The sequence below is a fragment of the Falco punctatus genome, assembly GCF_963210335.1.
Source record: "Falco punctatus genome assembly, chromosome: 12".
NCBI classification, from domain to species: Eukaryota; Metazoa; Chordata; class Aves; order Falconiformes; family Falconidae; genus Falco; species Falco punctatus.
In genome coordinates, this window is record NC_137592.1 from 33,627,918 (window position 1) to 33,654,017 (window position 26,100).

The following is a 26,100-nucleotide window of genomic DNA, read 5'->3' on the forward strand; positions in this document are numbered from 1 at the left end:
CTGTGAGGTTCTCTCCTAAATGATCCCACGGTTCTTGAAAGAGGCCGAGCATGGATCAGCATGCTGTGTGGGGGGAGGGGCGGCGCAGATGCCAGGTTATTTTCTGTCCAGAGCACAGCATCTCCAAGTGAATTCCAGCTGTAGTGCAATAGGAAGCTCTCCAGAGAGCAGATCCTGCCATCAGAAATTGCCATTTTTTTGGAAAGCAAATGCTTTTATGAGAACATGGTAGTTTTGATTATATTTTTAATGGGGAAGAAGTAGCAGTGAGTCATTTTGAACGTGCCATTTTTCTTTAAACAATGCAGCGTGTGTGTTCTGCACATTCTGGGCTTGACTTCTCCACAGATGTTAGAATGAAAGAATTCTGTAATGTGTGGAAGATTGAGCAGGATTAAAATACACCACCATGAAAGTGAGGTTTTCCTCCTCAAACCGAAGCAAATGACATTTAGCAATCAGCTTAAGCAAGAAATTTATTCAGAACTTTCTGTGCCATGACAGTTACATTCAGAATTTCACTCCAAACTGGAATGAAAACAGATTTCTAAAGATTCGGGTTTTCTTCCTGGCAGGATGCTCCCCATTTCCAGTTGGCAGCATCCCTTGGGGCGGGATGAGGATGGTTGTGCTCTGCCAGCATAGTGGTCTACTCATTCTTCTATCTCAAATCACCCTTCCAGGATGCTCACCTTCTGCAGGGCTGTTTTGCCTTTGGCAGCAGAAATGACTGCTGGGGTGCTGGGCACGACCCTGCTGGTGTCCTCAGGGGTGCCAGCACAGATTAAACCCAGCCCAAGCCCCAGAGAGCAGGAATCTTGTTACTGATGGATAGCTGTGGGAGCCTGAGAGGGCTGATGAAGTTCTTGCCAGTCCGCTCCCAGGCACCATCTGGTGGTCACAGTTCTCTCAAAATCACCATTTCCCTGGAGTCTGGTTCTTCAGGAGCAATATTAAATAAAACATTAAATAAAAGGAAAGATCTGTAATTCAGCCTCCCCTGCCAAGGGTGGGACAGGTGAGCTTGATGTGGGAGGTGGGAGACGCAAAGGGAGGGAGAACTTGTTTGGGAGCTCAAGTATGTGTCTGTGCAGTGAAAGCGAGCTGAGCAAAGGAGAGGGGAGGTTAGGTTAGCAAGCGGGCTGTGGTAGCAGGAAGACCGAAGAGCAGGGGAATCCGTTCAGATAAGTCAACGCCTGCTCACTTGCAGCAGGAGGGGTAATACATGAGGTACATATGTTTTTTGGGGGGTTGTCAGGGTTTGTTTCAGAGAACATTTGCTTTAGAGCAGCATCTCTCCTCTGCTGTGAGGGGAACACCTGGGTGTTCCCAGGTGCGCTCTGGTGGCAGAGATGGAGAGAAGCGCCGAAGGAGCTGGGCTGCAAATGTGAAATGCTGATGCTTCTCTGTGCCACCCTACGGTTCCGCTGTGGGACCTCTTGCTGCAGGGTGTGGGAGCCAGCGGGTGTGTGCTTGTCTTCAAACGGTGCTCAGGCAACTGGAGAGAAGAAAAGTTGATTGTGGGCTATAAGACATAGAGATGCTCTTCTGCAGGAGCCAGAATCACTGGCAGCTGGGAGAGTGGCTTGGGGACAGGCACTGTGAGTACATTTGCCCTGGTGTTGTAATCTTGATGCATCTGGAGGTTATTGGGCTAGCTCAGTTTGAAGTTGCTTCTTTCGCTCTGGATGGTAGAGATTAGGGGGCAGGTGGCACACAAAATTGCAAGCTCTCTCTGCCCTCTTCAGCTTGGGTTGGAAGTAGTGTGTCTGATTTACACGTGTTGCCAGGGCTGATCCGACAAGCATGCTGGGGGTAGAGGCTGGGGTATCTGCATTGTGCTTTGGGGTGCTTTGGATGCTTTCCCAAGCATCCTGAAGGTAAGCTCTGTCCTGCTTCCCGCCTGGAAGGTCCTGTTAGCTCTTCATGCTGCCAATTTGGCTTGCAAGGGGGCTGCTGCACTGGGGGAGTGCCTGGAGGACCTTTCATTGTGGGTGTCTCAGCAGGCTGCACCCCAGCCTGAGGGTCTCTCAAGGCCCTGAGAAGTACCCCCTTAGGAAGGGTACATCTAAAGCTGGGGTAGAAGAGAATTAGTGTGAGACAAGAGGTATCTGAAGAGGAGACTGATGGCTAAATTTTCCTGTTGTCGCTTAAAATTCCAGTCACTTTCCTGTTGTTGCTTCTTTCCACCATCAAAGTGGAATGGGTCAGGGAACCATAAAGAGTAAATTTATTATATTGATGTCTTTTTTTTTTTCCCTTTCCCTCTTTTTTTTTTTTTTTTTTTTTGGTCTTATATGTAGGCATGACCTGTAGTGGAGAAGGCATCATACACCTGCTTTGGCTCCACGTGGTAGATGAGGATAGTTTTCTTCCAATTACATGACTGCTGTTTGGATTGCTTCTTGCTAAGATGACCCTGCATCAGTCAGGACAGCAGGAGATTGCTTGGTCCTTTCCTCAGGTATCCATCTAGAGACTTGAGCATCAGCTAGGTATGTGATCTTAATGAAACTGATCATGCGTGTACGCCTCTGCCTTCCAAGGACAGAACTCAGCTCTAGCGTTTTAGTGAGTAGATTTTTAGCTCAGTTTCCAATGAAATAAGGGTTAGCTCATGATGATGTGTGTGCATGCTTGCATAAGCAGAGCTGAGTGCCTCAGCCCTGTAATTCTGAGCCTCATTCCAGCAGAACTTGACAAAACAGTGGGGAGTTTCAAGGCATTAGGATAAAGAAGAGCAACCCTGGTAACATTATCTGAAGGAAAAGATGCAACGTGACTGGGGAATAGAGCAATTACACAAACGAGACTTGTTATGGCAGCATCCGTGGGAGGGAGCTTCCAAACCAAAGCTGTTAATCCTCTTTGGTGGGTTCTCCCACACAGCCTTTTCGATGCCTGTAGAAACAATACACAGAGCTGACGGGGACGAGTCAGCTGGCGCCCAGGCTGTCCTCTGTTTCTCAGTAGCTAGCAAGAGTGATCAGCCTTTGACAGAGAATATGAATCAGTCTTGCCCTGGGAGAAGGGGAGTGAGACTAGAAGTGATGGGAGATAGCGTACTCTCTGTTCATCTGAGGGTATTTGGGCTACAGGAACACTGGTGATGCCCTCATGCTCCAGCACACCTGCTATGGCATGACGGCTGTCATCAGCCAAGTCATTCCTGCCTTTTCAGAGCACCGACCCATCAGTACTGATGTGACAAGCCCCATCGCTAGACTGTTTAGGCTCTACAAGGAGGAAAGAGTAACGTTAGGTGTCTGAAGTCTTGGTCATATCTCACGACCTGGTGATGGTGGAACCCTTGAGGTCGACATTTGCCTTACAGCTTCCTCCACTGGAGCCCAGTGGCTGGTTGGTCTATTGGTTGGTCCCCGAGAAGTTTCTTGGAGTCCAGGACACCAAGTTGCATTGGCTCTGCGGAAAGGAACCAAGTGCAGCAAGTTTGGGGGTGGCAGCAACACTGAGTGACTAAATGCAGAAGCATGAGTTGGATGACTGTGTCAGAGTGAATTAGCATGGGGTCCTCAATGCAGCTGATTTCCACAGAAAGATTACACCGTGGCTGCAGGGACTATACTGGTTGGCTCTCCACCAGTGATGAAAGTGACTGTCTCAGAGAAAGAGGTTCTCCCAACAGGGGGATTTTGAGAGAGGGAGATGGCCTTTTTGGTCCTTTGTGCTCAGCTGTAGCTTGCTCCAGGTGTGGTGTCATGCCCTCCGTTGCGGGCAGGGTCTTCAGTGTTGGGGAGGATGAGCAGGAGAGAGCTGTGGAGCCATGGTACTTGAGGACTGGTGCACAGGGAGATAAATTGGTGGCTTGATTACAGCGTGTAATTACTTCCAAGAAAGACAATGTCAGCTGCTAAGAGACTATTAAATCCAGCTGAGAAAGACATGATAACTTTTTTTTTGGTCTTTCTCCATCTGTTAAAGTTAATTTCATACCTCCACTGATTTTAAAACACCTATCAGTAGTCTGTTCAACTCCTGGACTTGGCCCTGCAGCACAGGACTCAGCACGTACCAGCTGGAAAGTAAAATTATGCTGATGGACAGGGAAAAGGATTGCAGTGTTAAGTCTGTTCCCATTGTCCCCCAGCTGAAGAAGCACAGCTCTGTGCCAGGAGTGAACCAGCCCTGGGGTGAATCTTGTGGAAGGACTGCAGTTAGCTTTGCATCCCCACCCGACTGACCGCAGCAAGCTGTGAGAGCTGGGGCTGGACTCAGCCAGCTCCGGCTCCTGCCTTTCCCCTTCCTGGTCTGTGGTTTGGTACACGGTACGAGGGGGTTCCTCTGATCTGAGGGCTCCTGGGGCTGGATCGGGGAGTTTGACACCCACCAGCTAGTGACAGACACGGGTGGGCAAAGGCAGGTCTTGCTTCATCTCATGTGTCCACGGGCTGATGTTCTGGGTGAGATGTCTGTGTCTGCTCTACTCCCAGCAGTTCCAGGTGGACTCAGGAACAGCAGAAGTGATCTAGAGGCCTGAACATGCCTAAAACTCCTGTGGAAAAGGTATCAGATTTAATAAGCTATGTGTTCTCTGTGTGATTATGTGCCACACTCAAGCAGGTAGCGGAGCAATGTTTGGAGTACAAATCTATTGATACCACTGCACCTCTGATTGGATTAAAACTCAGTGAACAAGGCCTTCATTTTTTTCCCCCAAAAAAGTTTCTGCCTTGTCCCCATTCCTCCTAGTGCCTGTTTTTCAAATTTAGCAACATCGATTGAAGTATTGAAAACCAAATTATTTAACGTCTCCCACTTCTCCGGCAGGAGCATGATAGCTATTGACAATGGGCCATCAATCATGTTTTAAAAAGAGTCGTCAGTATTAGACAGGAGAAAGAACGATTCGAGGATTTCCAGCAAAAGCTGAAAATACAGCTAATGAAAGGCCAAGTGGAATTTTTTCCTAAGGAAACCTCAGGTTGTAACCAGAAGCTGTGTGCTTGCACAATGCCTTATCCTGGCATTGTTCTGCTCGTCCCCAGCTAAAAGAAGATGATACATCTTGGACTCACAATGTAATTTAATTGGTGTCCAGATGGTTTTGTAAAACAGTGTTGTGAGACTGCATTCGAATAAGCATTTTCTTCTCTCCTGAAAGTGCAATGCGTAAAAATGACATTGGCTTCTGGTCACCCCATGCCGTGTAAACTCGTGAATTAAGTGTTCAGTGGAGGTCAGAACAAATGAAGGGAGCAAAATGCTGCCATGGGTTCCTCTGAGATGTAGTGATTTTTAGGTGTGTAGAAGTATCTAATAATCTCCCATTTTATTTTTAGCACTGATTTTTATCAAGAAAAGTGGCTAGCATGGGGAGAAGAGATAGAATGTGGCCCCTGGCTGGAATGGAATAAAAACTGCTTAGGAAACCTAAGGCTGCACATCGGCTTTCTTGGGGAGGGGTGGGACCTTAAGAATTCATGCACTGAAATTCATTGCAGATTTTGTTTGCATTTTTCTCCTTTCCGCTATCTTGGCAGGTGCAGTTATCTGATGGATGCTTTGCCAAGACATGGAACTTCTCTTAAATCTTGTACTGGGGGGACTGTAATGATTTACATGGCTTTCTCCCTTGCAATTAATTGTGACGTGTGCAAAATGGGTGCCCGTTTGGTACACCTAGATGGCTTGCGTGGAACAAATTAGGTAGCACAACCCAAGAAGGCCTTGAAGCCTTCATGGCATAGAACTTTTGCTACCTCCAGGATAAAATGTCCATCTCTAAGTGTGGGGTGTCTGGACGTTGAAGAGGGAGGCGAGGTGTTGAGTAGGGTAAGTGGCTTGGGAGCCCGGCATGTGTGCATGCCCCTGGCAGAGAGACAACTGGTGGAGCTGGCTGCTGGAGAGACCCTGGCTGTCCCAGACAAATGCTGGAGACACCACGGGGTCTCAGCTGTGGGGGATCTTGGATCCTGTTGGAGATGTCTTCATTTCCACTTTGTTCAAACTTCCAGGTTGCATTAAACTTTTTTATTCAAGCATAAATTAAGCACCTAAGAAATAATTTGGAAGAGGGTCTTCTCAACCTTTAAGGGCAAAATCTAGTGTGGTCATTATTTATTGATATTAATTTTGCTGGAACTAAGTATGGATGTGGGGTGAGAGAGTTTCAAGATGAACCTGAATTTCTCCAATACATTCAGCAAACTGAAAAGTACCCACATATAAATTAAAGTATTTTGGGCAAAGTTAAACATTTCACCCACACCAGAGAATATTCTGTGCCACGAGCATGATACATTGAAATAAAAGCTAGAGGAGAATCAAAGGAGCTTGGAAAAAAATTCAAGGGAGACATCTGAAATGTTTAGACTCAAAACCCCCTGGGTTTTTTCCCAATTCTGTTTTCTGTTGCATAAGTTTTAGGTTTGAAATGCTGCTAAAGTGTTGGCACCACTGGGGACAAATCTCTGAGCTGGGCATCAGGGGTCTGATTTGGGGTGCCCCTGAGGACAGGCCACCCTGCAGTGACTGGCAGTAAGATTTTTTTTCCATGGGTTCGGTGGGAGCAGACGGAGGCATTGCTGGCTCACTTGCGGTTGATGCTGTGACTAGCTGCAGGAACCTGGATCTGCACTGTCAGGTGTTGGCAGAGCTGGTGAGAGTCCCTATCAGTGGTGGGAAGCTGCGCCTGGCGTGGGGTGCTGGAGCGGCACTGCACCGCACAGTCTGATGGCCAGGTCCAACACCTGTTACAGGAGCCGGCTGTGTAAATCTCCCAAGGTCTCCCCTGGCTTTCAGAAAAGCCACAGACCTTGTTTTGATATATGGTCCTGTCACCTGAAAGGAGGCTGTAGCGAGGTGGGGTCAGTCTCCCCTCCCAAAGTAACAAGCGATAGGACAAGAGGGAGCGGACTCAAGTTGTGCCAGGGGAGGTTTAGATTGGATATTAGGAAAAAATTCTTCACCAAAACTGTTGTCAAGGCCTGGAACAGGCTGCCCAGGGAGGTGGTTGCGTCACCATCCCTGGAGGGATTTAAAAGACGTGTAGATGTGGTGCTCAGGGACATGGCTTAGTGCTGGGCTTGGCAGTGCTGGGTTAACGGTTGGGCTCGATGATCTTAAAGGTCTCTTCCGTCTCTTCCGACCTAAATGATTCTGTGATTCTGTATGCCAGATTATACAGATGGCTCCCACGTCAAAATCCTCTCTGGAAATGCATCTGTGCCTTGTAAAAGTTGTGCAGCCAGTTTTATTTGGTTCCTTTCAATTCTGCATTGCCAAGACCTGGCAAGAAAGCGCTTCTTGTTTTTGCAGTTGAAGCACAGCAGAGAAGGACTTAAGAGCAAGAGTAATATAAAAAAACAGCTTGTAAATGCTGAAGAGAGACCTCGAGTATCAGAACTGGTGCCAAACAAGATCATGTAAGATAATATTTACCTGTCTCCTGGGATTTGTTACAGAGAGTGCTGGGGGAAAATGTCCTGTAGATCACTGGAGGGCTTCTAGAGCAGAAGAACAAGAAAACAAATGTCAGGACTTCAAGGAATAACAATGCTGTGGTCAGGCAAGGATCTTTCTGAATTAGTGTTCTTAATCAGCTGGAGGTTTGGGAGGTTGTTTTTCAAACGGAGATAATTAAATGCCAAACTGCAGTGGGTTAAGAGGTTTAGAAATGAAGCTTAGAAATGCTGTTGTGGTGGAGAAGGTAGAGTGCCAGTTGGATAGGCTTTGGGTTTGGTTGGGATATTCACTCCTGCTCTGTAAGTTGGCTGCTGGGGCATTGGTGTGCTGTTTTGAGCACTGTGGTGCTGAAGCGACAAGGAGCCGGCCTGCAAGGTCTGCAGCAGTGCGCCTGTTCGCATCAGGAGCACTGAGGTATTGGATTTTTTTTATCTTCTCTACAACCCTGATGTGGCTCTAACAGCACTTTTCTCACCCGTTGTTTTTTCCATCAGCATTTCCAGGTGAGTGCATGCAGTCTTGGTGGGGACACTTTGCAGAGCTCTGCCCGGTGGCCCGTTACATTGAGTTCAGCCCTCGCCCTCGGCGCTTCCCTGGACGCGCTGTGGCTCCGGCCAGGACCCCCGTGTGATACCCGGCACTGCCCGCGGCAGCCTTGAGGTGAGCGGTGAGGATCCGTGTCACTAAGGGGGCTGTTGGAAGGGGGTGGGAGGGCACTGATCTTCCCTTGATGTCCTTTCCAGAGTGGGGCTTTGCCCCCCGTTCCTGAGCATAGCCCAATTGCTACTGCTTCCCCTGTCCCTCCGATGGTGGCACTTGGGTGAAGAAGTGCTGCCCACCAGAGTGCCTTCCAGGGCTTCAGCAGCCCCTCAGGTCTCAAGGCTTTCATTGCATCCTCTGACCCACGTGGTGTACTGCGTTCAGTTTTGACCTTCACGAGAGGACCATCAATTGTCAGTTACTGCCTTCAGCTCCAGTTTGCACAGCCTAGTGCTTAGAAGGTCAAATTCTTTCTGCCTTCTCAAATCTGGCTGCATGCATGGCTTGAAGGCATATAGCCTGGTACCTGTTGTGCAGAGGTAGACGTACGCCTTTGGTTGCAAGTCAGACATCCACAACGAAAAAGGAAAAAACTGAACATGGGAAGCTCTTATTTCTGAGGCAGACGCGATTTGGGGTTTGAAAGCTTCCAGCAGGGTGGAGGTGGGGGATCAGCTCTGGCCCCTATCCTGGCCCACGGAGCATGGGAACAACAGGCAGAGAGCAAAAGCAGGAGACAGCAGATAGTAAATTAAGTAATCCTTTTTTTTCCTCTTTAAAAAGCACAGCCAAGCCAGTTCATTGCTATATGATCTGAATGCAACCACGTATTTTTGTAGCTCCTACTGTGATTTTGACATATTTAAGGGTCAAGACTCTAGGCAGATAAGGAGCCTGAGTTTTGAGAAGTCCAGGACTGGACTTAGGTCTGGAAGAAACTTTTCTCTGAAGACAGATTGTCGGACAGGTGCTTCCTAGAGGTTGTTACTGCTGTTGGCTTTCTCTTAGGCAAAGCCCTCACGGTAGCCACTGTTAGAGCTTTGCTTGCCAAAACACACAGACACAAATATGCATACCTGAAAGCCCCGTGTCTCCTTGCCCTTGGCTCATTCTCTGTACCTTCACTGCAGGACTGTTCCCAAATCATCAGTTAATTACCGCTCCTTCCTCCTGGAGCATGGCTGGCAGCTGTCTTTGGACAAGGCTCATTGAAACAGAGCCAGGGCGAATCGAAGTCAATCAGCACGCAGGGGAAAAGTCCCGCTTCACTAACCCAGGCGGGATGGCTCCAGCAGAGGCATTCATCTCAGTTTCCTGGCTCCCCAGGGAACGAATGAGTGACAGATGCTGGAAAGAGCTCATACCGTTGAATTTTTAAAATGTACTTTCTTTTACCATAGCGCTGCCAAGCTTGTGAGTTCGAGGAGCAGGAGACAATGCCCCACATTTGTAAGATGGGCACAACAAAGCTCATTCTTTTGTAGAAGACCTTTGTAAAAATCAGGGGCTCCTCTTATTTGCCTTCTGGGTTTTGAGGTGGAAAATGCCGTATAACCAGCTCTGCCCCCAGCACAGATTTGTCACAGATTGGTTGGCATGAAGAGAACAGAGGTCTCTTGTCCATTGCAGAGCGCATGGATGCTCAGTGAGGGTTTTGAACATATGAAGATATGATTTATGCTTAACTGGTCTACAAGTGCCGTCTTGCTAGAGAGCAAATGCTCTCTAACAGTGAAACCTTCTACAGGCGCCTTGGCAAAGATCTTAACACTCCCTGTTATAATGTCCAGTCTGGCATGGGCTGAGGTAAGGAAGGATTTCCCAAACACTAGTCCCTGAAACACGTTCCTCCTCTTGCCTGTCTATGGCTGAAGATCAAAGCACAGTGATATCTGTCATGAGTGGACAGGGGTGGAAAAAGGTCTGAGCCAGTGAATCAGAGGGACAGCAGAGACTGGGGCAGGCAGCAGAGAAATGGGGCTTTGCAGAGTGCTGCTCTTACCTGAAGAGCTTTGGCTGTGAGTGGGGACGGAACCAGGACACCGGCCGTACATATGCCCCTGCCGCCCGGGCACCCACGCCAGCGTGTTGGCTGTCGAGCCAGGGAGGGTTGGAGCAAGGGTACAACACCTTGCCAGCTGTCCCACCCCGAGCTCCATCCACCCTTCGGCCTCAGCCCCCCGGAGCTCCATCAGGCTGAGCTGATGTCCTGCAGGGATGGTCTCTGTCACCCGTGGGCTGGCTGCTACATATCACTTGGGTGTATTTCTGAGCTCAGCCATGCTGACGGAGGGAGGGATGGGCTGGACTGGGTTGATGCTGCTGTAGGTGTAACTAGGCTGGGTTTTTACAATGTTTTTACATTTGTGGGCTCCAAGGGACCTATAACCCTTCTGCCAGATGGCCCCTGAGGTGACAGTGCAGCAGCAAGGGTTTCTCCCTTTGCTTTTGCAGTAAATGAGCCACCCAGATTTTTTTTTTTTTTAATATATATAACACAGAGACCATTCATACCACTGTTGGGTATCATACCTGCAAGTGGGTACTCAGTCCTTTTTCGACAAGACAACTTACCTGAGAGGGCACAGGTGTCCCCTCCTGAAGGAGGACTTTTCCAATAAAAAGCTCACATCCAGACTAAACCAGGCATGGCGACAATCTCCTTTGGTGCTTGTAACCCTGCTTCGTAGGCACAACTGCTACCCGGTTTGAGTTCTGCTCTCCCTTCTGGAGTCAGTAATATCTTCCAAGGAGGTCAAAAGGTTAATTGCCCCAAGGAGAACAAGCTCTCCATGTGAAATGGGATGCTTTTTAGTTTCATGCACAGTTTAGCTCTGTGCCTGTTTATGCACCCACAGCCACTTCAGGTTCCCTGGACACCCAGGCAGATGACCACGGCTCATTCACCTCCGCATGTTTTTCTCTTAGAGCTTGGTAGAAAGAAATTGCTGTGCCATGGGAATTGCCGCACATGCAGCAGGAAACTCCTGCCACTCTCGTCTTGAGGTGCTCTGGGGGAAGCCCTGGGGTGGTTACAGCCTTCCCCCCCTCTCAGGACCACTGGCAGCTGGAGCAGCCTGGAGCTGTGGGGCTGCTCCACAGGCGGATGAGAGGCAGAGCTGTAGGAGCAACTGGCATACTCTCTGCACAGGTCTTCGCAAAGCAGCATAAAGCAAATAATGAGCAATGTCTGGCTCTTCTTCCTCTATGTGTTACCCAAGACCTAAAGCCCGCTAATAAGTATATAATGAACAAGGAAACATAGTGTGAACCCTGGAAATGCTCTCTTTTGCTTTTCAGAAACTGAAGTTTCATTAAGTGGTTTGCACTGATTATTTTTTTTTTAGTAACAGCTAAAAATCTCATATGAATATCCAAGGAAGGTACATATATAGATAAGAACCTTGAATTTTTTCAATAATAATCCTAAGCCATGGATAATTCTGGGTGAATTAAAGTGTGTTGGGAATTTACATTATGCACAGAAGATAGCAACGACCATCTTGCTCTGATTAACAGATAACAGAGATCCGAAGCACCATGGTAGCTCCTTTATTGTCTGGAAGCATCTCAGTCCTCTCTGTCTGGCACGTTCCCCTACCATGTTGTAGGCATCAGTGGGACTTAGGATAGCCAGACTCTGGCCGATCAGTAGCAGGTCGCCCTGAATAAAGTCAGGGTGCATTTAGCAAGTGCAGGTTTGGGGCCTCTCAGGACATTACATCTTCCAGGCTGCAGCTTTTGCCTGTCAATGAGACGCTATTTTCTGTGAGACAGACCATGTGTTAAGGACAAAAAGCAGGGCAGGAGTTCTTTTCCAATGCTGAGGCCTTCCCTTTCCTCCCCCACCTTCCCTTGCCCATTTATCTGTGACTTTACACCTGCAGGTGCAGTTTCACTGTTCCCCTGAACTGACCTGAGACAAATCAGTTTGTGCTTATTGGGGTGTGGGATGCTGAGGGTCAGGGCTTCTCTTGTTCTGGTGGTGTACAGGGACCGGGCTGTAAATCCTTTCTGTGTCACCGCTACAGTGTGTATGGTGTGCTTGCAATAGCCTCGATCTGGCACACCGGGAGCGTGGGGGAAGCGTGTGATGCCCAGCTTGGCACCCCAGCCTCTGTGCCCTGAGGCCTCAAAAGCCAGAGGGGGGGGTGAAGATGCTGACAGCCATGCAGACAGGCAGAGTGACTACATGAAGGCAGGCTGCTTCACCTCTCCCTTCCTTTTCTGCAATTGTCAGAGCATGCAGCTGTTGAGCATGAGAATTTTGGTTTTGCTTTATTTCTAAGCGGTATTTCAAGTGTGGTGAGCCATACAGACAGATGGATAGATACCAGGGTTGTCCTGCCAGTTCTGACATGCTGACACCTGCCAGATGTGGATGCATGTGGTCCAGCATGGCCAAATTCACAGCTCTTCACATCTGACCTGAATTAGTCTCTCTCTTTTCCAAAAGCACAGTTCTCATCTGGGACATCTGGGGCAGGGGGGTGTGGGGGTTTAACAAACAAACCGCTCCTTCTCTGCTGCCTCTTTCTGAGAAGCGTGCAAGCCCCGGGAAGGTGACAAAATATTGCAATTAAATCAGTGACACTTCAGCAATTGAAAAGCCGAGCTCCCAGAGCCTGCACGATGTTCTCTCACTCATCACTGTTGGATTTTAATGACTAGGTAATGCCCAGTCACCTGGCAGTGCCAGGCCAACGCAGACTGGTGATGCAGAGCAGATCGCGTCTCTGCTGGAGCAGCCAGAGCGTGCAGCGAGGGGAGGAGGTGTGCAACATGCTCCAGGAGGAGACAGACCGATCCGCTGCAAAACTTGCCCAAGTTACCCCCTCCCAAATTTTGATGAGATGGGATGAAACAGGGTGAGCAGGCAAAGGACCAAACTTGTCCTCTGGTTGCAGTGGGCTTGAATTTAAGAATGGACAAGGATTTTGTGCAACCATGGCCCGAAGTCCAATGCCTGTTGTGAGCTGTGGCAAGAGCTGGGAGGGACATGGCGCAGGTAGAGCCTCCCCAGTGGAGCAACAGCCTGGCTGTTTTCTCCCAAGCTGCCAAGCTCTGTTGAGGCCAATGTGCATTAGCCAGGCACGAGTGCAGAGCCAGGCTAACACGGCTGGTTAGCAATCCGAGCAGAGCAGGGAAGTCCAAGCCACCTTGCCTGCGTTTCAAGGCTGGGTCTTGCCTCGGGTCCCTGCTCTGTGCCCTGCCTGCTGGTGCAGTCATGCTGACAGCATCTGCCAAGGGCTGGGGTCTCCCCGTGTCACGGATGGAGTCCTGCACTTCACTCACAAGAGAGAAGCAACAATATGTTTTATTGATATAAGGCAGTGAGTTAACAAAGTTCAGTGGTAAATGAGACAGTGATTTAACAAGATTTGATTACAAGGTACACGTGATTATTTACTGCACAGAGGACAGGGTCAGACAAAACTCCTGTTGAGTCATGAGGTTCAGAAAGGGCCGCCTTGTGTTCTAAACTCTTCTCAGAGCGGAGTTTAGGTGCAGCTGGATCCAGACTTATTCGGTGGTGTCTGAAGGTTTATACACATGCTATCAATCTTTTATATCACTTAGCTAAAACTTCAAAGTTTCAGTGCTTTTCTTTCCAACTCACTTACCAAGTATCTGACAAGATAAAGATTCTCTCAGCCTCGAGGAGCAACCTTGAGAAGCATCCCTGCTCCAGGGGACATCCTGGTGTGCAGCCCGCTGCTGTGCAGGGGAGCTCAGTGGGCTCGGGGCTGTCCATGACTTATGGAGTGACATGATGGACTTCAAGTCATATTTGCATACCAGGCATATTTTGGGTGGCACATGCTCAGCTAGCTCTCAGCTGCTGAGCAAGGTCTATGGCCCTTGGCTGTTGTGTTGCTATCTGTGTCCCCAGAGCCCAGCTTAAGCCAGATGTGGCCACTATGACCATCACCGGTGGCTGGCAGGGGAGCACAGCACCACCTTGCCTTCCTGCAGCTGGATGTGGAGTCCAGGCGTTGGGCATATCCATTCCTCTCCATGTCAAAGAGTCTCTCTGCAGCTCTGCCATGATGCTGTGAGGGAGAAACCCTCTTTTTTGCTCTCCCTTTTCACAGCCTGCATCCCAGGCACATCAGTGAGGTGTTGCTGGGCTCAAGTCTGGAATTATTTGCTTACTGTCTTGGATGTAAGTATGTGGTTTTCATTGAAACTGAAATTTCTTTCACCTTTTCTCTTCTCACCTGAGTTAGCAACCTGTTGTGCCTCCTCAGCCAGTGCTGGCAGCAAGCGGAGTGAAGAGGCGTGGGCGCAGCTGCTCTGCGGGATGCAGGGAAGGAGACTGCATCCCAGGGGGAGGCAGGAGGCACATTCCTGCTCCCACTCCCATTACACACCCAGCAGCACCCACACATGCTGCAACCAGGCTGCCCCTCCAAAGTACGCCTCCTGCCACAGCCCCTGTTTCAGAAGTCCTGGTGAATGAGAATGGAAGCGGGCAGCATCTCTTCCTGACTTATGCCAGAAATCTCTGCTGTTTCATTGAAAAGTTGATGTTTAAGCACTGGGATCCAGTGGGACTCAGCAGGTGTACAGACAGGAGGTGCACAAGGGCTTTACTGTCTTGGGACCATGTCTTTATTAGCATCAGTGCTGGCTTTACAGACGGTTAGAAGTGGAGCCAGACTGCAAGAGGGATGAGTTTGGAGGAGATAATGTGAAAGTAACACATAAACCAAAGGAGGAGTTATTGCTCAATAAATCTCCCAATATGAGAACTGGGCAGGGGAGAGGGAAAACCTAGCAGGAGATCAGCTTAAAACAGTTAATACTTTTTTACACAGCAGGTAGCGAACATTGAAATTTATTGTACCAGCAGATTTGAAAAGGGATGGACAGCAGGCCTGTTAATGGATGCTGGAGGGAACAGGCAGGACTCTTCTCCAAGCTTGTTCCGGTCTGTGCCTGGGTATGCTGGAGAAGTGCCAGCAATAGACCCCAGGAAGGCCAGACACACGTGGTCTCCTGTTTTCAGTGCTGGAGACAGCACCAGGCTGGATGGACCACTGGTCTGGCCCTGAAGGACAGCTCTTCTGTATGCCAGACACTACACAAACATGTCCCAGGTGCTGCCTGCAGCATTTTGGTACAGACAGCTCACGCTGAAGGATTTTACTGGTTCAGATTTACCAGCCTGGACTTTTTACTGAGCTCATTCAACTCACGGATTAGCAGCCAAACACCCAGTCCCCATTTCACAGGGTCTTTATCAGGTTGTCTCCTCACCACCTGTCCAGAAACCTGGGAAATTTAATTACATTCATGCAATATAGACTGCAAAAATGGGTTAAACAAGTCAGGTTTAATTGCGGGTAGAGAGAAGAGAATTTCAATCATGTACACTGGGAACCTCTCCAGCAGCGAAACGTTCTCTGCTCCAAAGTCACCACGGGTGGGTCTCAGTGAGCTAGCTGGCGTTCTTTCCCTGCTAATCCTGTTGTCCCTTCCTTCCCTGCTGACCATGCTTGTCACCCGTGATGGCTCCTAACCAGGGTCAGTTTTGATAGCAGGATCTGGCCCTCTGAATGTCCCACTGTTCCCCCTGGCTGCACCATCCCTGTGGTAGGGTTGTCTTCTCCCAGTGTTCAGGGAAGAAGTGATGTTTCATTAAGTGAATGAAATCTCTGTGGACAATTAGCTCCTCTTGAAACTAATTGTGGCTACTGGATAGTGTTGTCAGAGGGTGGTGGAGGTATAACAGCCCATGTGGGTTTTGACCAGGTCAGGGAAGAAGGGCTAGTGGAATGTCAAGAGCTAGCATCTTTCTCCCTGCACTGCACTGTAAGCAGTACTATGCAGAAAGAATTACAGACACCTAGACATTTCCTAAATTTCTATAAGCCTCATAGCTGCTGGGAAGTATTTACCAGCATCCTGCTCACCTCCTCTGCATGCCCTGAACTGGCACTGCAATAAGCTGGTGAACAAGAGTTTGAAAATGCACGAGGTGCACCGGGTGAGCTGTCACACATGGACATGTGCTGTGGAGACAGGCAGCAGAGCCAGCCTGGTTTGTTTCTGGGGGATGAAGGAACCCCAGTGATGCATGCCAATGCCACTGGTTCAGAAATGCTTTCCTCTGGTTTGTCTGCCACAACCCAGCAGTGGTCTTGTAAATGAAACCCAAAAGCTTGTTTCATGGTCAGGGCTGTGATGAGGAGAAAAACTTCTCACGGGAAGCTTGATGTGAGCCCTCACAAACCACCGGCACCTGAGATCTGGATCTCAGAGAGGTCTCTGGAGGAAAGTGGTGCAAGGAACAGGTAGTGTCAAGATAGGCACAAGGAACATCTGTGGGAGGCAATCATGGTGTGGGTTTTGTAGGGAGGGAAGGGACTGTCTGCCCCTAGAAAACAAACCCTGGACAATATGTGGGTACTCAGGCTGTTGTGTTTCTCTAAGTGCAGAAGGTGCTGGTGCTGATGGACCAACAAATATCAACGCTCTAAGGACAGGATGAAAAGGCAAGCAAAGCCCTGTGGTGAGAAAGCATTCATTTTTGGCTACTTTTGTAGGAAAATGAGTCATATAAGGCTGAAGCATCCTTTGCAAAAGCAAAATGCTGGTGTAGCTGTGATTGCCCAAAGTGAAGCTATTTCTCTACCTTCTGTGTGATTTGCCTGACAATTGTTAGAGAGTAACTGGAAATGAGGAAGAGAGCTCTTTTCTCTCTTAAAAACCAATCAAACTGTTTTTGCAGCTATGAATGCAAGTAATTTTCCTTAGAAGCTTATGTTATCTTCAATGGCAAGTTGAACTCCTGCACAGCCTGGCAAATGTAACTTTCTCCAATCTCATCCTCTCGCTTTCAAACTTTCTGCTTCTCCTGCGGTTGAATGGGTGCTGTTACGAGACGTCCCCTGTTTCTGTATGCCTTACATGCTGGGCTCTGTGTCAAAGCCCAGCTGTTTGCCATCATCGTGCGGAGCTGAACCCCCTTCTAGTCCCTTCTCATTCCCTAGCTACTAGGCAGCACCATAGATGCTTCATTAGCAAAGCCACCCAGACGTTTGGTTTTGTGGGGCATATTGATTAATTGAATTTCCATTTAACTTCACTTTCAGGCTTGCCTGCATGGCCGCTACAGCTGTGGGGAAAGCGATACACACACTGAATTCCTGACATTTCTCCCCTACCTCTTAAACCAGTGCTGCAGGGGGAGAGAGGGAAGCGTACTGGTTGCCATAGTAATAAGCCACCATGCAAAACCCAGGCGTTCTGTCTGCCTTGTGGAAAACATCTCACCCACCAGGCATCTCTGAGCAAGGTGGGCACTACAGGGAAGCATTTAAAATCGCTGTTGCTTGTGCCCTCCCTGGGCTCATCAGCCTGGAGCGACAGGAACCCTGCAGGCTCTAAAAAAGAGGCAATCCTCGAACGGGCACAGGCACCGGTGAAGCATGTGCCTAAATGCCATGCCATTGTGGACCTCAGTAACAACTTCTCACCTGGGTCCCTGCAGCAATTCAGGAGTGGTAAACTCCAGGCTTCTCATCTGTATTCATATTATTAATATTTAAGATTTTTTTTTTTTTGAAGCAAAGGGAAGGAAGGGAAACATGGAAACAGAGCAAGGCACTTTCTCTGCTGGTGACTCTTTGAGATGCTCCAGAAGAAAACAGTTCTCTGACACCAATTAACTCTAGCCGAAGATCTGCTGATTTTAAGTAGAACATCAAAACTCATTGAGATAGAAATAACTCTTTTATGCCTGCCTCAGTTCTCAACACTTTATCAAATTCTAGGCCTGGACTCCTGCCAGGTCTTTTCAGAAATAATGAAGTGATTATTCTTAGCTCCAAGCTAGGAAGACTTTCAACTGCAAAAAAAGCACAACATACCCTGCATTTGTTACAATTTTACCTCACGTTTTCATTAACGACTCATTCCTGGTCTAGCCTGGCAAATATGTTTACAGTTGTACAGTTCATTGACATTTTTTTTCCACCTTACATTTCCTTTTCTTCTCTCCTGCAGCACTAAAGATTGCATGGTGATGAAAGGAAAATGACTTGAAGGCAAGCCAAGGAGGAGCAGAGGAACAAGGCAAGAACGGTGGAGAAAGAGACCCACCGGAGCAGGGAATGTTGAGGAGAAGGTAAAGAAGCAGCTGATCTGTGACCGCCTGGTGAGAAGACAGGTGGAAGAATGTCTGGGAAGCTTTTGGAGGAGTGTCCTGCAGCTTATAAAATGAAGCAGAGAGAGACGGGTGAGCTGAGCAGAAAGCGAAGGTAACAGAAGCCAGCGGGGCTTCTTGGGGTAAAGCTCTGCCACAGGTTTGCAGCTGGAACTTTTTTTCCCCAGGGTAAAAAGTAAATTCGTCAATGACACAACACTTGGTAAGCTCCTCTTAGTTCTGCCAAGTTAGTCATATCAGAAGCAAAACAAGTAATATAAGAAGAAAATTTCCCTCCTGGTATTTTGAAATGAAACATTCACTCCAAACATCTTTCCATGGCTGCTCCCTTCCCTTGTTTATGCAAAAACTTTAAAAAAAAAATGATTGTGCAAAGCAAAATGTCTGTTCCTCGTTGCTTCAGCATTTCACTGCACTTAGAGAAACACTTTGGTGTTTGTCAGAAATATTAAGACTATTCTGGTCAGAGAGGATTCTGAATACTCTTCTTAATTGTGGTGCAGGCATTGCCAGCAATGCAAGAGTAAATGTTAAGGCTTTCGGTTATTTGTGTTGCTCTGGAAATTCTCCTCTAATCTGAGGCTTGGCGTAAAAGCAAAACTTCTGGGATGAGGCTTTGGGTTCAAATCGGCGTTGGATGAATGGAGTGACGGAACGTCCCCTGAGGGTGGTCAAGCACAAAGCTGACGCTTCTGGCTCTGGAGGCTGAGGTCTGTGGGAAGCATTGCTGCATATTCGCCCTATTTTTATACTTTTCCCGAGTCATCTGTTTTCCCAGTGCCAGGGCTCAGGTGCACTTTTGGGCTGACTGTGAAGTCGCTCTTTCCATTCTTGTTTTAAGCTTTTATGAAGACGGAGAAAACAGGTTTCCCCTAGCTTTTGATGGCTGGGGAGATGGGGAGCAACAAGTGACCTGGGCAGGGTTTCTGCTAGTGTTTTTCCATGCACACACGGTGTCCTGCCTTGAGCATCTTTCCAGTGAAGGCATTAAGCCAAATTATGGGGCGAGTGAGACTGGTGAGAATATGAGAATGGTGCAATTAGAGTTAATTAAACGTGCTGAAGTGAAGTAATGAGCCTGGATTTCCAACACCCACATAAGCACACTGAGGATGAAATGAAGAGGGAGAAATCCTGCAGGTCTTGTGTGTGATGAAGTTTTGAGCGGCATCATTAAGACAGGCTGACTACTGGGCCTTTTCAGGCAGAATGGATTTAATATGTAACACGAGCAAGAGAAGCACTGAACAATTTGGACTGGAAGGGACCTATGGAGGGCTTTGGTCTGCTCCCCCTGCTCAAAGCCAGGACAGGAGAGGCAGGTTTCTCATAGCTCTATCTCATCAGGTTTTGAATATTTCCAAGGATGGAGTTTTCTCATGTTTCTGAACCTCTGTTTTCATGTTTAACCACTGACTTGTTTAAAAAAATAAAAAAAATCCTGACAAAAGAAGAGGAGATACAGAGAAGATTTTGGTTCTGTGGTGTGAAGCGGTTGGAGATGAGGACCTCATGCCCTGGACAGAATAAGGTCCCCTCTGCTGCCATGAGCTATGTTCCTGGAGCACATTTTCCTGCCCAGTTTTACATGAAAAACATCTGCCTCGCAGGCTCCAAACCCGCTCTGGAATGTGACTCAGAGCTTGGTGAGAGGAACAGCTGGGGATGTTTTCAAACGCGGACTCCTGCCTTGGATTACAGTCCCAGCTCTGGCTGTACCATCTCTCAGGGAGCATATCACCACCTGCTCTATAGCTGAGCAAATTCCTGGCTGCTTGCCAGGGCTGGGCATGCAGAGGCTTGTGGATCTTAGCTGGGACTTGCCCAAGCCCTTCCCTCTCCGCGCTCGCTTTGCTCCCATGAGGACTCTGACAAGAAGTCCATGTGAGACACGCAGTACGCATGGGGAGGTTTTGTTCCCCACATTTCCAAGTGTGCAGCTCCAAACGAGAGCATGCTGAATCCAAATGAAGGCACTGAAGGGTGTCTGAGGACATTTTTTTTCTTTTATTATTTTTATTTCTCTGGCATTGCTGTTTCTCTTGGGAAGAGCATGCCTCTGTGTCAGATTAGATCTGCTGATCTTTCTGCAGGATATTTTAACAATGCTTCAAAATAAACAAAAACCAAACAAGACTGAAAGGAAAGAAGGACTCCCCAGACAGCTCTCTGTTTTGCCCTTTTGAATTTATTTAGGCTAAATTTTTACCATCGTCAGCAATGAGTTTCCAGAGGAAAGGGCTTCTGTCGCAGTAGAGACTGGAGGTGGTCCGGCTTCCCTTGGGAAGGAGATCCCACCGGCTGTGCATAGCACTGGTCCTGCTTGCCTGGTGAGACATATTCCTGGGAATCAGGCTGTTTTGGGGGGTTTGTTCTTGTTCCTCTAGCTTCAGGGACCAAGGAGAGGGGGAAGCTGAGCCAGCTCATAGCAAGCAAGCCCATGTCACGCAGCAGCATAACAGAGTTTGCACCGATCACGTTGTAGGAATATGGTTTTTTCCCCAAAAGCCTCGGTGTCCTGTGCCAGGGCATCATCCTTGATGCCTTTGGGCTTTGAAGCAGCCTGCAGAGAGTACCCCAAAGTCTGACCTCAGCATGCCACTCTTCCTGTTGCCACAGCAGCTGAGGCTTGCTTCGTGACAGCCAAGTACATGAATTTTTATCTCAGCTGTGCAGGTGTGGCAATTCAGGATAGGTTGCTAGGAGTGAGGCACTTTCAGAGCAGCACACACCATTAATCCCATCCTCTCCAGCACAGAGATACTTCAGCATCTTAGTAAATGAAAGGAATGAAATCTATCTTTTCACATGGTTTCCTGTAGAAGAAAGGATATTGTGATTTTTCTTGGTGGTGACCGTGCCCCTTACCCTTCTGTCCATCAGTTTTTTACTCTTTCAGCTAGTTTCCACCAGATTTAACAGTAGGGGAGACATGTCAAAGCTGTTATGTTCAAACAGGGTTGTTGTTCGCCCCCCCCACCCCCGCCCCGAGAGATGACCACGTAGGGGAGGCATTGCAGGAGCAGTTGTCAGTGAAACAACTGAAATGTGAGGTTAAGCCTTATTAAACATCAGAGAATCCTCAGATGAGAGATGAAACCTGTTAGCAAGGTGTTCGGACTCCTACATTAAGGGTCAATATGGTTTTCTCACCCCTCTTCACAGTTTTTAGGGATGTAACTCTGCCTTGTGCGGCTGAGAAGAGGTTGGAAAGGGAACACCAGGGGACTCGGTGCTTTGCCATCAGCCTCAGTAACTGGATTTCCCTGTGGATCACTCAGCAGGGGGAACAGCAGTGGCAAACCACCAAAACCAGCACACACAAGTAACATTTGAAAATTAATCATCCCATTTCCTGCAAGTGATAAAAAAATTTGCCTTGTCTGCGAGTAATTTGCAGTCATTCATGGCAATTTCTAATATTTAAATACCAAGTAAATTAATTATTTGGCATTATTTTTAGTTAACTGATTTACTGTAATTGCAATGACTAAATAAATCAATTACTTAAGGGAAAAAAAAAAAAAAAACCCAAACATGGTAAATCAATTACTCACTATTTAATGGGGATTACTTGATGTTTCAGAAAACAACAGAGGAACAAATCCTTTTATGACATCAGCAAAATTCAATCACTGTCTGGGGAAAGGGATTTCAGCACAGCACTACATAGATTTAACTCACAAGGTAATGTAATGAAACAGTGGGAATGCATGGGAGCCACAAGCCCAGCCGAGCCACCCTGTGCCGTGAAGCAAACAGCCAGGGCACAAGTCTTCTGAACCGTCTCGGAAGCAGGAATCACCACGTTTGGTGAACAGCATCCGTGCCAGGAAAGCTGACAGCAGATAGCATTAGGGGGTGCCTGGGTAAGCGCCACCTGCGCTGGGAAACCAAATCCGCTGTTAGAAATCATTAGAGAAGGGTTGAAGAAGGTATGGGAGAACATTCTTATGGCTGTGGGTGGGGGGGTTACTGTTAGCCCACACCTTGGATGTGGTGCCCAACTCCTGTCTGCTCTTCGCTGGAGGGTCTATTAGGAGACACTTGAACAAATGTCAGTGGGGATGGTCAGGGTCTGCCGTGGTTTCTGTGCTAGGAAACCACAGATGAGCAGGCTAGGACTGTTTGGCCAGGAAACACGGTGATGGAGAAAGTTTATATGTGTGTTTAAGGGAGAACAGGAGAAGAGAGGGTTACACAGAGGGTCACAATGCACAGGATGAACCGGACCTAGGATACGCCAGCTGAAAACAGCTGAAGGCTGGGGGCATCATCCAGCCTGGCAGAGCCCCTTGGCCAGGCCCGCTGTATCTCCTCCCCATCCCATGCAGCAGTGCAAGAAACACAGCCTGGTTTCCACCCTCCTGAGCACCGCCATTCCCCCTCACAGTATGCGCTCAGTTTGCATCTCTCTATCCAGCCAGCGACTTTCACACAAGTTGGAGGAATTTAATTATCTTCTGGAGCTCAAGTTATGTCTGATGAGCTTTAAATTGGGCAGCAGCTTCAGTATTAGTCATGAGAAAGTAGACAGGCAGATGAAAGGTGCTACGCAGTTTGCAAACCCTGTCTCATTAGGCAAATGGGGTTAAAGCCCACCAGAGCTCAGTTAAACAGGTACATTATTATTCCTAGTCTCCCATCCACTCTTCTCATTACTGTGATGACCAGCTTTTAGGTTGGCTTGTTTGGGGTGCTGAACAAACATGCTAGAATCAGAAATGATGAAACATTTTACCCAAGGTAAATGCCACTTCAGTATTTTTGGATATGTTACGAAGTAGCTTAGCATGAAAATAACCTTCCTGGTGATGCAGGAACCATCCCAAAACACCAAAGAAGGAGGGCTACACACAGCACAAAAATAGCTGGAACATCATTATTTGTATTGTGACTACATGTTTAAAATAAAATTACTCAGGGGAAAAAAAGAACATTTTTAATAGGGTGTTCTCAGAAGGAAAGCCCACATCCCATCTGCATGTGTGGCATTAGAGTACCACTCCCAGCGATGGCGTGACTGCCTCTTGACCTGGCAATCCTGTTCAGGCAGCTCCTGCCTGCTCTGGCTGACCCAGGGGCTCGGTGGGAGCGAGACCAGCACCCTGCTTTGCCCCTCAGACCCTGAGCTAGGGAGAGCCCAGCCTGAGGGTTTCCTCCATGCAGAAATCCTTGTAAGCTGCCTGAAGCGCTGGCACAAAACGTGCCTAGCAGGGGTCTACTCTCCCCTGGATTTAATTCCAGCCCTAAATTGCCCTGGCTGTACAACTGACAGGCTGTTTTCCCAGCCCCTGACAAATGCGGGTGGCTTTTCACAGGGAGGAAGCTGCTGCTGCTCCCAGTATGAAGGCTGGGTCTACCAAACATTGAGCGTCTTCTCCAGAGCACTGGGGGTAAGGCTGAATCCCTAAAGGAAGAAGCAGGAGCCTTTAAAAAAAGTAAATTGCTTTTATCCAAAGCCATTACACCATTTCTGCTGAAGCCTTCTGCAAGGCAACTTTCTGAAGAAGGTGGCTAGCCATGCAAATTCGGCCCAGGTTATAAAACATTGGGAAGAACCACAACTCGCTGGAATATCTAGTCCCATAACGAGAAACACCATGTTACTTCACCAGCGGATAATGCTGCCAGGGACCCAGGTGTCACATCACATACAATAGGTACATGTGCTTGTGCCGAGACGGAACAGCTGAGTCCTGCTCTAGGAGATGTGTGCTGGAGCATCTGCTCCAGGGAAGGCTGGGAAGAAGTTTGGTGGCAGAGGCTGGAAGTGACGTTAACTGAAGGAGAGATGAGGGGCTCCCCCATGTCTATCCTTGCACCTAGCTAGAAAGGGAAAGTGCACTCCCCAGCCCCTGACTGCAGACGGATGAATAACGGTGGCCGTTAGCAGCTTGAACCCGGATTTATTTTTAATGCAGCCTGACAGGAGCTCTTGCGATGGAAGTGACAGGCTCTCCCCGAGTGCAGGACCTTTCCCAGGAAGCAGGATTTACTCTTGCCACCCTTACAGAAGTACTGTCAGAAATTATTGCATTACAATTGCTAAGCATTTAATGTGCCTCCGCTGTGTCCCTGATTGCATCAATTAACTGAGGAGCCAATTTAGATTTGAAATAGAGAGTCTTAATGAGACCTTTTTTTTTTTAGAAAAAAAAAAAAGTACCACACCTGGAACGCGGAGGTTAATGCAGAAGCTTATTGTTTTTGGTTTGGTCTTTGCCCTATAACTGTCCACTTCAAAATGATGCTAGGTGTTCTCCATGAGGTTGGAGGCCCTCCTGCAAAGAGTTTAACTTTGATATGTGCCACTGGGACAATTCTTATTTTTCAGAAATTAAGGCCTGGAACCACCTACAGAAAACTCAGCATGCCGGGACATAAAAGCTCTGAGGATGGCAAAGTTCTCCAATATTATGGTAAGAGTGAGTATAAATTAGTATATCCTAAAATGTCTTTGGGCTGGTTAAACCACAAACAGATTCAGCAACAGCTTGTCCTGTCACTGGTGGCAGCAGGTCCTACCTCTGTGCTCAGGTATGGCTCACTTAGACGAGTCCAATGCTCTCATGGTGAGGATGTAAGTGACACTGCAGCTGGTGTCAGTTCAATAAGCTTTTTCTGTTTCTGACAAATGCCGCTGATCATGAGATGCCAGCAGTGGTGCTGATGGAAGGAGTTCATCTCCCATCTCACCTGCTGAATGCCTTCGGAAAGCTTCATTACCATGCAAATGGAGATTGTGCACAGCCTAATAAAAATACATCTGTCAGACTGCACACATTTATAATATCAAATGTTAGCATAACTAGGATTTATAAAGCGGACGAATTTCATTTGAGGCTGGTTAGATTTGGCCCGTCACTGGAAATTATAAGGGTTAATTATGCTTCAGTAATTCTGACATCTTTCGGCTGAACAATTAATCTCTTATTGGACCCAACAAGCTGCCAGGATACTAGGAAACTTTTGACCTTGAAATGGTGGAGGAGGATTCTGACAAAGAAATTGCAAGCTGACAAATGAGAAGGCGACCTACGTAGGTACCAAGCAGCAATGAACGCAGTCAAGTGAAGGGGGGAAATGATCATCTAACTCAGCTATAATTTTGCAAGGGATCAAGCTGTCGCCTGACTTATGTTGGAGCAAGCCTCCAAGGACACGTCTGTGATGATGCATGACTGAGATTAAAGACCTGAAGGATGTTACTGTTCTGTCCTGCTATGGGAAAGCAGCAGGGGACCCAGGAACACTCCTGCCGTGTTGTGGGGTGTGATGATGTGGGCACCAAGCTGGTATCCCAGGAGCAAGTGGCTACATAGCTTGGGCCGCACAGTGGACTTTCTGCCTGAGAATGTCAGGGGACCTCAGGATCCAGAGGAAGCAACTGCACTAAGCACATGGTGTTGTACTTTCATCCCACCATTTAAGGACCCCACCTCTAGGCACAACTAGCCATGCCTTGGGCAGATGCCCTGCAGAAAGAAGTCATCCTGCTTTGCCAGAGTCACCTAATACAAGGAGGTTGTCCGGCTAAAAATGGGTTGTCCACTTCATAGCTGCGGTACCTCAGCACCTCCATAGACTGATTTGCCCCAAGCTGGTGGGCAGAGCTGTGGAAGGTGGAGTGGGTCACCCTACAGAGGTGTCTGCCTCTCTCCATGGTCTGCAAAAGGACTCCTGGTGAGACAACTTCTTCCTGAATGAGGAGGCTTGCTCAGGCAGCGGAGTACAAACAGCCCCCTTGAGCAACACCGGTGGGAAAGAGCGGAGACTCATGCCCAGAGTAAGTAAGGTCCACCCTAGAAGCCAGCCAGGGAAGAACATACAGTTCTGTTCACAAATGCCTGTCACAGAGCATAGACCTGCTTTTGGTGTCACTTAAAACTGGAGATGAATCTCCTGCAAATCCTGAATCTCAGCAGAGCTACGCTGCTTTCTGAAACGGTCCTAAACTA

The 26,100-nt window shown here is 48.1% G+C and overlaps 1 long non-coding RNA gene across 1 annotated transcript; it reads left to right on the forward strand.

Annotated features, from left to right (window-relative positions):
• The first annotated feature begins 5,125 nt into the window (after positions 1-5,125).
• LOC308072271 lies at positions 5,126-24,535 on the forward strand. Its single transcript, XR_013931615.1, has 2 exons — positions 5,126-8,085; positions 17,980-24,535. It is a non-coding gene; the product is annotated as an uncharacterized lncRNA (long non-coding RNA).
• The last annotated feature ends 1,565 nt before the right edge of the window (positions 24,536-26,100 follow it).